This window comes from Trichosurus vulpecula, chromosome 6 (assembly GCF_011100635.1).
Source record: "Trichosurus vulpecula isolate mTriVul1 chromosome 6, mTriVul1.pri, whole genome shotgun sequence".
NCBI classification, from domain to species: Eukaryota; Metazoa; Chordata; class Mammalia; order Diprotodontia; family Phalangeridae; genus Trichosurus; species Trichosurus vulpecula.
Genome location: NC_050578.1, coordinates 230740386 through 230754986, shown reverse-complemented (window position 1 = coordinate 230754986; position 14601 = coordinate 230740386). Strand labels below are relative to the sequence as shown.

The following is a 14601-nucleotide window of genomic DNA, read 5'->3' as shown; positions in this document are numbered from 1 at the left end:
AATGGATTAATTAATCAAAGATAAAGCCTCCGGCAACGTCTCTGTTGGGATAGAGGTCAGCTCGGTCGGGGCCGAGGGGAGACTCAGCGGGGCCAGGGGCCGAGGCCAGTCCGGCCACGTCCGGCTTGCTAACAGAGTTTGTCCGGGCGTGAAAGCGGTCCAGGGTGGACTCCATGGAAGACAGCTGTCTTCCGAGATAGCTCAGGTTCTTGCCCAGGTTCGTCTGGGTGCTGGTGATGGAGTCCAGCGCGGACGGAATCGTCCTGGCCAGAATGTCCACTTTGCCGGACAGGTCCCTGATGGCTAGCTGCAGGGACTTCTGAGACTCGTGCAAGGCACACTGGTTCTTCACCAGTTTTTCGATGTGGTCCCGGAGCGACGGGGCGCCAGCCGGGGCGGTCCTGGGGCCCCCTCGGTGCAGCTCCCACTCGGGGCGCCGGGGGTCTCGGTCGCGGCCCGGGAGGCTCTGCAGGCGGAGCGCCGCTTCCTGGGCCCGGGCGGCGCCGTCGGGGACGCCGAGGTCTCGGGCTGACGAAGATCCGCCGGCCGCGGGCGCCCTCGGGGAGCGAGTGCTCGGGGACCTGGCGCGGGGCGCCGGCCTCCCGGGATGGTCGCCTGGGGCTTTGCCATCGGGCGCCTTTCCCCGGATATCCCCTCCTCCCCCGAGGTGGTCGTCTCGCTCCCCCTTCGTGGGGTCATTGTCCACACCGAGTCTGCGCACCAGCTCGATCAGAGCCACTATGGCCTCCACGCGAGGGTCCATGGGCTTTGAAAAACTGTTGGTCTCCCGGTGTTTTCCTAACGGAGACCGGGGAGAGGGCAAGCCTGAGCAGGGAGATACGCCCACCCCGGAAACTCAACTGTGACCTGAGAGCATGCGAGCCCCTAGAGGCCCAGGAGGGCGTCACTGGCCCAGCTGACTAGGTGGGGGGGCGGGGCGGCAGCGTTTAAGGATAGGCCCCGCCCAGGGGCCCCGCCCCTCAGCAACGGCCTCCCTCCCGCCACTCCGCCCCGCGACGGCTCCGGAGCTTAGGCCTCTCGCGAGAGCGCTGCGGGCCTCCCTTTTTCAGGCCCATAGGCTCTCGCGAGAGGAGGAAGCGGAGCCGGCCTGCAATCTCCGGGGCTTGCCCTGGCAGCTCCTTCTTCAGCTGTGGCCGCCGTGGCCGCGCCGGCTGAGGAGGGGCGATCATCCGGACTGCGAGCTAGGAGGCACCGCTCCCACTCCCGCCGCCGGCCCGCGGCCCCCGGGCTCCGGCGGACGCGGCAGGGCCGCCTGCAGGTAGGAGGGCGCGGGAGGGCGGGCCGGGAGGGAGCACCTGAGGGGCGGCGCCGCGGACTGGACCCGGGATGGGTGGAGGGGACGGCCCCGGGCCCCCACCCCACACTCCCCCGTGCTGGTCGGCCCGGGCGACTAAGACTTCTCGGGCTCTATCCAGACTGACCCACTCGGGTTCCTTCTCCACGCCCAGGCAACGCCCCCCCCCGGCGGTCATTCTCTGGTCGGCCGTGAGAAGAGCCGGTTGGCATCACAATGGGGGCGCGGCTCAGGGAGGGGGAAGGGCTCGTGGGGAGCCCGGGGATCGGAGACCTGCCCACGGTCGCCCTCTTTGGTTCGGTGACAGCGCCTCACGTGGGGCTCCTCCGCCCTCCTCCTCCGAGTCGTCCGGCGCCTCTTCCCATACATCGTACCAGCTCCCGGCAAGGAGCCTGCGCGGCCCCGGGAAATGCCGCGGGGTGCGGGGCTGGGTACCTGGGGTGTGCCGCAGCGGTAGGGCGGGCGCGCCTGCTGCCTCCTGCGCCCCCGCCTTGGTTGGTTGGCTTGTTTGGGGGGGGTGGGGTGGCGTTTATGGAATCTTATTATTCCGGTAACTGGGATCCACGTGTGTGTGTGTGTGTGTGTGTGTACACACACTTGTTCAGTCGTGTCCGACTCTAAGTGACCCCATTTGGGATTTTCTTGGCAAAGATACTGGAGTGATTTGCCATTTTTTTCTCCAGCTAATTTTACAGGTGAGGAAACTGAGGCAAACAGGGTGATAACAGATAACAGAGAGCTCGGTTTCCCAGGGTCACCCAGCTAGTAACTATCTGAGGCCAGATTTGAACCCAGGAAGATGAGTCTTCTTGTCTCCAGACCGGGCATTCCATCTGCTTTGTCACCTAGCTGCCCTCCATAGGGATGCATATATGTGTATGTGTATTAACACACACACACACACATATATATATATATATACACACATATATATGTACAAACATGTGTAAAATGTACATATTTCACACATGTAGACAATAGCTGTTACACGCATAGAAAATGTGTTATACATATATGTATAAAACGTGTATATATGTGTGTGTATATTTATAGAAATAAACATGAAGGAGAGTTAGCTGATGTTGGTCTCTCTAGGGTAACACTAATGGCCTGTTTGAGAGGATGCAATTTAATGGGAGAAGAAATACAAGGGTGTCCCCAAAGACATCTAGGACTTTTGAGGACACCTTGTATAAAGATATTTCCGCTTAGGTTGGGAATTCAGCTGTGTGGTAAGTAGTAGAAAGAGGTAAGCTTGGTCTAGCTGGGGTTAATATGAAAGAGGCTTTTAGTTGATGGGTAGGCCTAGTGAGAATCAGCAGTATGTGAAGGCACCAGGGGCCAGAAAAGCTATTTTGATTTTAGGTTGGGTATGTAGAAGTATTATGCCCCAAATTAGGAGGTGGGTCATAGTTCTGATGAACACTTAAAGCCCTCAGGTCATAGCAGAGTATTCAGTACTGCATTTTAAGGGAGGACATTGATGAGTATGTCCAGAGAAAGGTTGGGGGTCTAGAAATTACATGTGAGGAATAGTGGGAGAGTCAGATGTTAGAGCGGAGGGAGGGTGTAGGGTAGTAAGTTAGCATGATATAGAAAAGGGGACCTTAGATTTATTCTCCGCAAAGGACCCCCACCAGCGCATGTCACGTAGTAGGCTCTTAAGAGCTTTCAACTGACTGAGTCAGTAATAGGTAGCAAGAAGTAGACAGTTTTCAGCTTAGAGAAAGGAAGAGCTCTCTTTTTTATTTAATGTTATTTTTAATCGTTTTTATTGACAACTTTTGTTTCTACATCACCCTCATTTCTCTGCCCACTCTTTTGAAACAAGGAATAAAGGTGGAAAAAAGTGTCAACAAAATGAAAAAAAAAAACAACAAAGCATGTGTATGCAATAATTTGCTTACGTGATCCCCTGTACAAAGAATGGAGGAACGTACATTCAAGGAAAAAATTTTCTAAATTTCTAATTAGACGTATTCAACATAGTTGGAAACCTTGATGTATGCTATTTCATTTGAGTTTCACAACAGATTTTTGATAGCAAAGTACTATAACTTATCATCCCCATTTTATAGATGAGGCCAGGGACAAGGTTTGTACCCTTCTTTGTATCTCTTAGCACTTAGCCCACTGCCCTAGCTTTTTGTAGGAAATCACTTAATAAATTCTCATTGCCTGAAGTTACCATTTCCTAGGTTTGTGATTTGCCTAGGGTCACACAGCTACTAAGTGTTAGAATCAGGACTCAAATCAAGGTATTGCGACTCTAGGATCAGTACTGTTGCTGTATCACCTTTCCTTAAAAGTTGACCATGAAAAGATTTATTGGAGGAATAAAACTGCCGAGGTGGATGCTTTTTGAAGATGTTAACATGATTCAATTACTAAGCCCTTATGAAGCACCATGAATGTGCCAGGTACTATCCCGGGCACTGGGGATGAGAAGACAAAAATAAAATGATAGTAAACATTTAAGTGCCAGGTGCTAGGCATGTGCTAAGTGTTGGGGATAGGGAAAGAGGCAAAAACAATCCTTTGTTCTCAAGGAGCTCACAGTCTAATGGGGAGACAACAGGCAAATACTGTACAAAGTAAACTGTGTAAGGTAAGTAGGAAATAATTAAGAGAGTGAAAGCAGTAGAATTAAGAGAGGTTGGGAAAGGCTTCCTGTAGAAGGTGGGATTTTAGGCAGTACTTAATGATCTCTAAGAAGATTCTAGGCATGAAGGGCAGCCAAAGAGAATGCCAGGAACCAAGAAATGGAGTGTCTTGTTCATAGAACAGCCAGGATGTCAGTGTCACAGGATAGAAGAGTACATTGTAGGGAGTAAGCTGGTAGGAGAGCGCTAGGTTATGGAGGGCTTTGAATGCCAAACAGATTTTGTGTTTGTTCTTGGAGGTGACAGGGAATCACTGGATTTCATTGAGTAGGGAGTCAACATGATTGGACCTGTGCTTTAGGAAAATCACTTGGCTCTTATAATAGTTCCTGTCAGGTGATGACTACCTCCCGGCAGTGTCAGAGGAGAGAAGGAGCTGTGTTCAAGAAGATGTTGCAAATGTGAATTTGACAGGCCTTGGAAATAGATTGGACATGGGGGATGAGAGGAGTGAGGAGTCAAGATTTACCCCCAGGTTGTGAGCCTGAGGGACTGGGAGGATGGTATTGCTCTTGACTGTAATAGGGAAATTAGGTGGGGAGGGTGTAGGGGGAAATATAATGAGTTCAGTTTTGGATGTGTTGAGTCTAAAATGTCTATTGGATATTCATTTTAAGGTAATTTGAAAGGCTATTGGAGATGTGAGGTTGGAAATCAGGACAGGATAGGTAGATTTGAGAGTCATCAGCATCCAGATGGTTGTTGTGGTTTGTCCTTTCTTGAAGAGGGCCATGTGTGAAGGCAATTAGTAAATGAGAAGATCTTTCCTGCCCATTTGAATAGGCTTAAGGTGGGGCTCCAGGTGGGGCCCATGAAGGGAGGTCTGATTGTATCTTCCCCCCCAAGTAGGTCCACTCTTGGTGGATCGCTGAGGTGGAGACTCCAGGCAGCTGTAGTTAAGAGCCCTCCAGCTTGCCCGGATGTTCGAACTTGGTTAAACTCTGGTAACTATGAATTGGGATTTGAATCAAACAGGGTTTGTCGATGTTTGTAATTTGTTTGTATTTGCTCTGAAGTTCAGGGTCCTGGCTCTTTCCCCTGAACTAAGTGAATGATATTTGTATGCTGGATTAAATTGAGATTGTTAACCCCTTAGCATTGTTTTCCTTAGTGAAGCAGATGAAAAGAACCTGCGCTTGCAGCATTCTGTGAGCTGGTTATTGTTGGGTTTCACCCCCACAACAGCTGCTAGCCAGATTGTTGAAACACCATGACATCAAGAAGGTGATGACAAGACTTGCAAGTGAATTGGATTTAGTGAGGGAGGGCTGTGCAAAGTCGCTAGCCTCACTATTTTCTCTAGAGCCATTTGGACCCAGTGGCAAGATGCAGAACAGGACTACTGAAGATGGCCCCCATAGAGATGGTAACTAAGTCATGGAAACTGAGGGGATTACCAAATGAAGGGAGTTCAGGATAGAACTCTGAGGGTCACTTACAGTTAAGGGTGCAAACCAGATGAAGATCCAGGAAAGGAACCTGAGAAGTAGCAGTAAAATAGGCAGGAGGAGAACCAGGAGAGAGTGCTTCTCCAAAAATTTAGTGTAAAGTAATATCTGCCCTCAAGGAACTTACGTTCTGTTACAGGATGCACCATAAACTCAGATCAGTAGGTACAGGGTAATTGTTTTTCTTTTTTTGTGGGAAGGGCCTAGAAAACTGAGCTAAGGGGGTCAGGAAGGAAAGGCCTCATGTAGATGATGGCACTTGAGCTTCAGGAAACTTGGAATTCTGAGAGAAAGCAGTAAGGAGAGAGCACATTGAAGCCCAGAGTTGGGAGATGGAATAGCATGTATGATGAGCTCCAAGGTGGCCAATTTGGCCCATCAGATGTAGGAAGAAGGGGGCTACAATGTGTAGTGTGGCTGTAAAGGTTGATTGGAGTTGTGAAGGATTTTAAATAATAGAGAAATTGTTGAGATGCTATCTGTGTGGGCCTTGGCCTTAGAGTTAGGAAGATATGGGGCTAGATCTCATCTCAGACCCTTGTTATCTTTGTGACCCCAGGAAAGGCATTTAATCTTTCTGGCCTCAGGTGCCTCATCTGTAAAATGAGGGGCTTGAACTTAATGGCCTTTTCAGTTCTGTTCCTTCTCTAGATCTTTGAGCCTATGATCTTATTTGACTCTAAAGTAATTAGGGACTTGCTGGTGTTTGAAGGGCAGTGATATGGTAAGAGCTATCGATTTGGCAGCAATCTGGAAGATAAATGGGAGAGACATAAGGCAGAGAGCCAGTTAAGGGACTTAAGTAATGTCATCTAGCAGCATTTGTTAAGCTCTTATATTATGTTCTAATCTGGCCAGCTAGGTGGTGAAGTGCATAGAGTGCTGGGCCTGGAGTCAGGAAGACTTGAGTTCAAATCAGGCATCAGAACTAGCTATGTGAGCCTGAGCAAGTTACATAATCCTGTTTACCTCAGTTTCCTCATCTGTAAAGTGAGCTGGAGAAGGAAATGGCAAACCACTCTAATATCTTTGCCAAGATTGGGGCACAAAGAGTTGGACATGACTGAACACAACAACCTGTGCTAATCACTGGGGATACAGAGAAAGGCAGATACAGTACTTGCTTTCCAGAAGCTCCTATTCTCATTAGGGATGTGGACTTGAAGTAGGGTGATGGTGATAAATTTCAGAAATTTCCATCACATTTCTCAGTTTTAGTGACCTGAAATATATTCTCATGCATAGACAGAAAGTGGAACACAGGCATATTCTTCTTTAAAGTGACCAAGTCCACATAAACTCCAATGACTCTCTATATCTTAGGATCAGATATAAAATCTTTGGTGTTTAAAATCGTTCAAAACTCCCCTAAGCCTTCTTCCATTGCCCCTACTCCTTGTTCTCTTTGGTCCAAGAGGAAGAAAGCCGTATATACAGGATTAATAGGAAATAATTAAGACAGGAGAATTAAGAGGAGCTGGGAAAAGCTTCTTTTAGAAGATGGGATTTTAGTTGGGAATTAAATGAAATCAGAGGAGCCAGAAGACAGAGAAGAAGAGGGAGAGCATTCTAGGCATGGGAACCTCCTGGCCCTTCATAAACTGCCCTCTCCTCTACAGTATACTCTTAGATAACAATGACACCAGGCTCTTTGCTGATCCTCAAACTTTTTGGGGGGTGGGGGAGGGAAGGCAGGGCAATTGGGGTTAAGTGACTTGCCCAAGGTCCCACAGCTAGTGTGTCAAGTGTCTGAGGCTGGATTTGAACTCAGGTCCTCCTGACTCCAGAGCCTGGTGCTCTACTAACTGCACCACCTAGCTGCCCGATCCTCAGACATTATTGTGGGCATCTCTTTCTTTTTATTAACTAACTTCTCCTGATTAACTTCTCTGTTACTTTTGAGGGTGACACCACCCTCCCAATAACCCACCTAGATGACTTCCTCAACTAATTTTAGTTTCACTTTCACTTTCCATATCTAATCAGTTGCCAAATTCTGTTGATTTTACCTTTATAACATCTCTCATGTATGCCCTCCTCTGACACTGCCACCATCCTGGTATAGGCTTTCATCACCTTATGTTGGGACTATTACAGTAGCAGAATTGGGCAACTAGGTGGTGCAGTGGATAGAGTGCCCTGCCTGGAGTTAGGAAGACTCATCTTCATGAGTTCAAATCTGGCCTCAGACACTTAATAACTATGTGACCCTGGGCAAGTCACTTAATCCTTTTTGCTTCAGTTTCCTCATCTATAAAGTGAACTGAAGAAAGACCTGGCCAACTACTTAGTATCTTTGCCAAGACAACCTCAAATAGCATCGTGAGAGTCTGACACAACTGAAGACAATCAACAACAACAATTAATGAAAGCCTATGAATCAAGGAGGTGGAGATAAGGAAGGAAAGATCTGATCATCTGTCCTCCAACGTCTCCCCACTTCAATTCATCTTCCACTAAGCTATCTAATTGATTTTCCTAAAGCACAGGTCTGACCATGTACCCTCTCCTTCCTACTCCCTATTCAATAAATTCCAGTGGCTCTCTCTTAACTTTCTGGTTTTCTTCCACTACCTCTCCCCAAATCCTCCTCCTACCCAATGTACTCTTCAGCCCAGTATACTGGCATCCTTATAATTCCTCAAACAAGACGCTCCCATTTCCTGACTCCAGGCATTTTCATTGGCTGTTTCCCATGCTGAGAGTGCTCTCCCTCCTTATTCCTACCTCCTAGTTGCATGGGCTTTTTTCAGGTGTTTGCTGAAGAGTCCTGCAAGAAGCTTTTTCTGATTCTCCTTAATCTTAATGCCTTCTCTCTGAGATTTTCTCCAATTTGTTTTCCTGATAGTTGTTACTATATGTGGTTGGTGCTCTTGTTTCTCCTATTAGACTATGGGCTCCTTTAGAACTGAGACTGGTGTGTGTGTGTGTGCGTGCGCGCGTGCGCTTTTTCTTTTTGCATTTCTTTGTATCCCTAGGACTTAGCACAGTAATAGGTGCTTAATAAATGGTTGTTGATTTGACTTGAGAAAAATAATTCCATTTCCTGATTCTGGGCATTTTCACTAGCTCTTCCCCATATTTAGAATGTTCTCTTCCCTCATCTCCACCTCCTGGTTTCCTTTAAGTCCCAACTAGAATCTTACCTTCTAGAGGAAGTGTTTTCTGATCTCTTAATTCTAGTACCTTCTCTCTTGATTATTTCTGATTTATCTTGTATATAACTTGTTTGTACATAGTTGTTTGTGTTTTATCTCTCCCATTAGGCTGAGCTTCTTAAGAGCAGGGACTATCTTTTGTCTTTCTTTTTATCTCAAGTGTTTATCACTGTACCTGGCACATAGTAAGTGCTTATTAAATGCTTATTGACTGATTAGTCATTGGATATTGCCCCCTCACCCCCACCCCACCCAAGTAATCTAGTCAAACTGCCTTTCTTGTTGTTCCTCATACCAGACACACCATCTCCTATCTGGATGCCTCACATTTCTGTAATGCCTATCTTCTTCTCTTAGAACTCTTCTCTTCCTTTAAGCCATAGGTCAAACATCTTCTGCAAGCATCCTTTTCTGACCCTCCCCCAAGCCCCTTAGATTGCTAGTGCCTTCCCCCCCAAATGAATATGTGTTTAACTACTTTGTGTATGTTTGTGTTTATTCACTTTACATTATGTATCAAGTCATGTCATCATTTCCCTGTCATGGTCCTCTTTGAAGAACAAAGGACAAACAACCTGTGAGTAGCCTCTCCTCCCCTCCCCTTCTCTCCTCACCTCACCTGAGGGTGCTTTGCCCAAAGGAAGGTAGAAGGTACGTTTCAATGGCCAAAGGCTGCCTTCCTTAACTTAGGGTTTAGTGGCTAGTTTTCTTTCTCAAAAACCAAGTCTTAGGGGCAGCTAGGTGGTGCAGTGAGTAGAGCAACAGCCCTGGAGTCAGGAGGACCTGAGTTCAAATATGCCCTCAGACACTTGACACATTTACTAGCTGTGTGACCTTGGGCAAGTCACTTAACCTCTGTACAAAAAAAAAAAAAACAAACCCCAAAAACCAGGCCTTAAACCCAACTCACTCTGGAGCTCATAGATTGGACAACAGATCCCTGCTTGCCTAGCACAGAGTAAATGTAAATACTAAATAGTAACTGTTTCTCTTTTGGGCAGGAACCCCAAGGGTCTTCTCCTCCTAGTTTGATTTTTTTTTTTTTGAGTTTTGATTAAAGGGGCCATCCCTTGATTGACTTCTTAAAGAGACCTATTCACTGAATGGGCATTACCTCACTCAAAGTGAGAACCTGAAAAGACCTTAGCCTGGAAAGGCCAGGGTCTCCTAATGTATCCTGGGCTATCTCCAGTTGTCGTGGTGAATATCAGGCTTTGGATGGAGAAAGTGAGGCTGGTGACCTTGCGCAGCCCTCCTTCACTCAAATCAGTCAGCTGCAAGTTACGTCATTATTTCCCTGGTGTCATGGTCCTCTTCAAGAATGAAGGACAAACACCATAATAATAGTAGTATTTATATAGCTATATAACCTTCCTTTGTATCTGGCACATAGTAAGGACTATGTAAGTAGTATTATTGTTATTATTATATCTTACATATATGCATGTGCTATGTATGTGTACATTTGTCTCCCCTATTAGACTGTAAGCTCCTTTAGTGTAGAAATTGTTTCATTCTTTATATTTGTATCCCTAGGCCTGGCACAGTGCCTGGACCATAGAAGGTGCTTAATGAATAACTTGTTGATTGAGTAGAATCTGACTAGATCACTTCTTAAAGGGAATAGTCATGAATTCACCTTTGCAACATCTCTTGAATACAACCCCTTCTCCCCTTTGATACTGTCACCATCTTGATGTAGGTGCTCAGTACCTCACACTTGGACTATTGCACTTAGCCCACCTGCCTTAAGTTAATCCTGCTCCATTCCTCAATTCAGGTGCCAAAATGATTTTAGTAACGTATAGATCTGATTGTGTTTAATCACCCCCCTACTTGTCAAACTCCAGTGGTTTTTGCCTTGAGAGTCAAATACAAAATCTTCTGTTTGGTGTTCAAAGTCCTTCATAGTCTTTCTTATATTTTAAATCGTAATCGCTGCCATATACTTTGTGATCTAGTGGCAGCCCCCTTGCAGTTCTTTTTTTTCTTCCTCTTGTAAAGATTTTATTAGAGTAAAGCAGAACTCTCACCCAAATCACAACCCCACAGGGGTGAGACCATGTCCTCTGCCACTCAGTCCAAACACCACCAAGTTGCTTCCATGAGGCCAGTCCTTAAAAAGCTACAAAGCACCTTCAGATAATGTAGGATATATTAGGAAACCTCCCCAACAATTTGTTTGCTTGGGAGTCAAATTCCCGGAGAGGCCCAGCAACTCCTGTTTTGCCTTTTGCTTCCGCTCTGCCTCAGCCTTCGAAGCACAGTCAAAGAAGTCTTTTGATCTCCTTGGAACAAATTGTGTCGCTAAATTCATTCTGCTTCCAGCAAGCTATCATCAGGGACATCTCCGTTATACAGGTTGCTTCCCTGAGCTCGTGGCCAGTATCAGGGGCTTCTTGGATTTCAGCACTGGCCACTTCCCATTGCCCAGGCACGCCAGGCTTGGCGTAGCCATGACCCTGCTCCTGCTGCCGCCGCCGCACGTGCTCCAGGATGTCTCTACCCCCTTGCAGTTCTATGAACTAGATTCTCAATCTCATTCCTAGGCATTCACCCTGGCTGTCCCCCATGCCTGGAATGCTTTCCCTCCTCTTGTCTGTCTTGGTGTCCTTCAAGTCTCAACTAAAATCCCTTTTCCAGGAAGCCTTTACTAACCTCTTTTAGTCCTGTTGCCTTTCCTTTTTTATTTCCCACTGTTCCTGTATATTATAACTTGTTTTTATGTATTTGTTGGCTTATTGTCTCCCCATTAGATTTCGAGCTCTTTGAGGACTATCTTTTGCCTCCTTTTCTATCTCCAGTGCTTAGCACAATGCCTGACAAGTAATAGGTGCTTAGTAAATGGGACAGCTAGGTAGGGAAGTGGATGGAGTTCTGGGCCTGGAGTTGGAAACACCTGAGTTCAAATTGGACCTCAGGCACTACCTCTGTGACCCTGGGCAAGTCACTTAACCTTTGTTTGTCTCAGTTTCCTCAACTGTAAAATGGGGATAATAATATAGCGCCTATATTGTGGGGAAAAATGAGATAATAATTGCAAAATACTTAGCATGGTTCTTAGCACATTTGAGTAAGCACTGTATAAATGTTAGTTGCTATTATTATTATTGCATGCTTATTGATTGGGTAAGCCAGAGACATGGGGGAGAGATAGATTGGTAACATGACATCTGCAAAGCTTTAGGAGCTCTCTTTAGAATGTCTGTCATTTTATGAGGTTTTTTTGGTGCTTTTTACCCCTTCTAACCTCTTTCTGTGCTTCCTTCTAACTGTAGTAGTTTTTACTTTTCTTCCTATTAATTTAAATGTTATTTAATACTGCATTCTTCTCTTGTGCCATTCTTCTCTTAGGTCTGATTTCCCTTTCATACCTAGGTACCGTTTTACAATCTTTAAGACCCACTTTAGATCACAGAATCATGCATTTGGGCAGTGGAAGGCTCCCTAGGTGCCAAGTAGATCAACACCATTATTAGAGATAAGGAAGCTAGAGTCCAGAGAGGTGGAGTAAGCTGCCCAGAACCCCCACAATGTCGCTGACACAGTAGACAACACTGTGGAATGGATCACCACTTTCCTTTGTGGGCTGTGGTGTACTTGTTTTATATGTCACCAAATCTTGGATTCCTCCAGGCTCCACACTGGTGAGTTCTTGAAACCTCGATTTTTGGGAAAGGCTTCAGCCCAGCCAGTCATCCCTCATTCTCTGGACTCAGCTACCTTGTCCCTACCTTGGGACACACACACATTCTCCTTTTATGTATAGTTTTCCCCCATTAGAATTTAAACTCCTTGAGGTCAGAGACTTTTTTGTTTTTATTGCCAGAACTTACAGAGTGCCTGGAACATAGTAAGAGTGTAATTGCTAGTGACTGACCAGATTTTTACTTTTCCTCCCATAAATTTGTCACTGGGAAATATTTTTCAGTTTCTTTGGACATGGTGAGGGTGCTGGGGCAGAGCACTCCGACTGTTTACCTTTCGTCTATTACCCTTACTATGTGATCAACCCGTCCTGTCTCCTTTCCTTCTCGCCTTCTCCACCATTGTTTATATGTTGCTGTCTAAGAAGGCCTGGGGTTGGCGGGGACGAGTGAATAGGTTAACTGTCTAAAAATATTTAAAGGTCTGTCATGTGAAGGAAGGATTTGGCTTGTTCTCTTTGGCCCCAGAAAGGAGAACCACAAGCAATAGGTGGATGCCGCAAAAGGCAAATTTAGTCTTGATGTCATAAAAAGCTTCCCAAGTATATGAACTGTCTGAAAGTGGAATGAATTTCCTCAAGAGGTAGGGAGAAGGGGGGGTTCCTCTTCCATTGGAAGTCTTTCCGGCTGAAGCTACATGACCACTTGTTAGGTATATTAATAGTGGGAATCTCTGTCGTGTATAGATTGGACTAGAGTATTGTTGAGGTCCCTTCTAACCCTTTTAATGCTGTGATTCTGTTCATAACCTGCTGTATGTGTTCCTTTTCATTTTATTCTGTGGATGGCATGGTCCTTCTGGTGTTCTTGCTTGTGAATGACCATTGCGCTAGTTGTATTAAGAAGAGAGGAAGCTCTTTGTAGCTAGAAAGAAGAGAAACCCGTGGATAAGAGTGAAAATAAACCATGAGTATGGGACCAAGAGGAATAGAAACTTTAACATAAAAATGGAAAAGTTCTGTGTGATGATGATAATAGTTGGCATTTATATAGTTCTTTGCCAGCTCTGTACAAGGCTGTGAGGTAGGAGCTATTATTATGAGGGAACTGAGGCCCATAGTCACATGGCTAGTAAGTGCCTAAGGCAGTATTTGAACTCAAGTCCTCTGACTCCAAGTCCAGGGTATTTATCCACTGTGCCACCTAGCTACCCTACTGATTAAAGATTAGTGAGATGCCATAGGGGTTTTTGACAGTAGAGATAACTTTTCTTTTGGTTCCAAATTGATATCCACGGGGTGTCGTGGATAAAGAGTTCATCACTAAGTGGCCAGACTAGCTTTTAAAAATGTGATTTTTGTCTCTTCTGATTGGTTGCCTGGTTGTCTGGTTACATGGTACTTATTTTTATATTCACAGCTAGAGTGATTTATTTTGGAGAGTTAATTTCCTTTATTCTAGATGCAGTGCAGGTGTGTCATTGTGAATCATTGATTGAAGTGCATGATTAAAATTGTGAATCATAGTTTTCTAAGGTCAGTTAAACTTGAATACATTCCTGTTTGGAATATCTTTTTGGTGAGTTAATGTTACCCACTATTACTCCTAAAATGTTTGCTAATGTAGAGACAAAAATACTTGATCAGAGTAGATTTAAGATAGAAAGTTAGGTGCTGTTGGAATCAGTAAGATACTGTTATCTACTAGTGACTGTCAGGTATATGGGAGATTGTGTTTTAAAGTTTCTCTTGTGGCTTATTGACTAATGGGTTCTTCTGCTTTTTTCAGAAGTGTTCCTACCCACCTTTACTGGTGACCAAGACTTTTTGCAAGTGAATAAAAAATTATAACTTCAAAATTTTTCATAGAAACAAAAAGTCTTGACTAGAATCAGGTTAAAGGACTTTCTCCCTACATACCATGTTAAATATCACTTTAAATATACATTTTTAAACTTAATGGTGAAAAGGCATCTTGATTTGTAATTTGACTAAAAGTGAAGTGCCTTTGTAATATATTCCTAGAGTTAGATATTTTTCTCACATTTTAAGAAGCAGTAATTAAACCTTCTGCTTTGTCATTTGGTATATTCAAAATTATTTTAAAATGAAAGATGAATGTTAGCATGGAAGATGGATTTTGGGGCACTCATTTTGGTTCTCTGTTTTTTTTTTTTAAAGCAAACACCTCATTTTCTTTTTTAAAAGAGAATTATTTTAAAATATAAGAGTCTTAGAACCACAGAGCTGAAAGAGACTCCAGATGTAATTTAGCCCAACTCCTTTGTTTTAGATTCAAAAAGAATTTTTTGTGCCTGATGATTTACAAAGCACTTTACTTAAATCAGTGGTGTCAAACTCAAGTAGAAAC

The 14601-nt window shown here is 45.0% G+C and overlaps 1 protein-coding gene and 1 pseudogene across 2 annotated transcripts in view; one reads left to right on the top strand and one right to left on the bottom strand.

Moving 5' to 3' along the window:
- The first annotated feature begins 567 nt into the window (after positions 1 to 567).
- BTBD10 (BTB domain containing 10) overlaps positions 568 to 14601 on the top strand; it is a 91504-nt gene continuing 77470 nt past the window's right edge. The window contains exon 1 of one of the 2 annotated variants that reach the window (XM_036764580.1): positions 568 to 1279. The gene's annotated coding sequence lies outside the window, so the exon portion shown is untranslated. The remainder of the gene's footprint in view (positions 1280 to 14601) is intronic. The other variant, XM_036764581.1, reaches the window with a different exon arrangement.
- Positions 10723 to 11042, bottom strand: LOC118854234 (annotated as a pseudogene).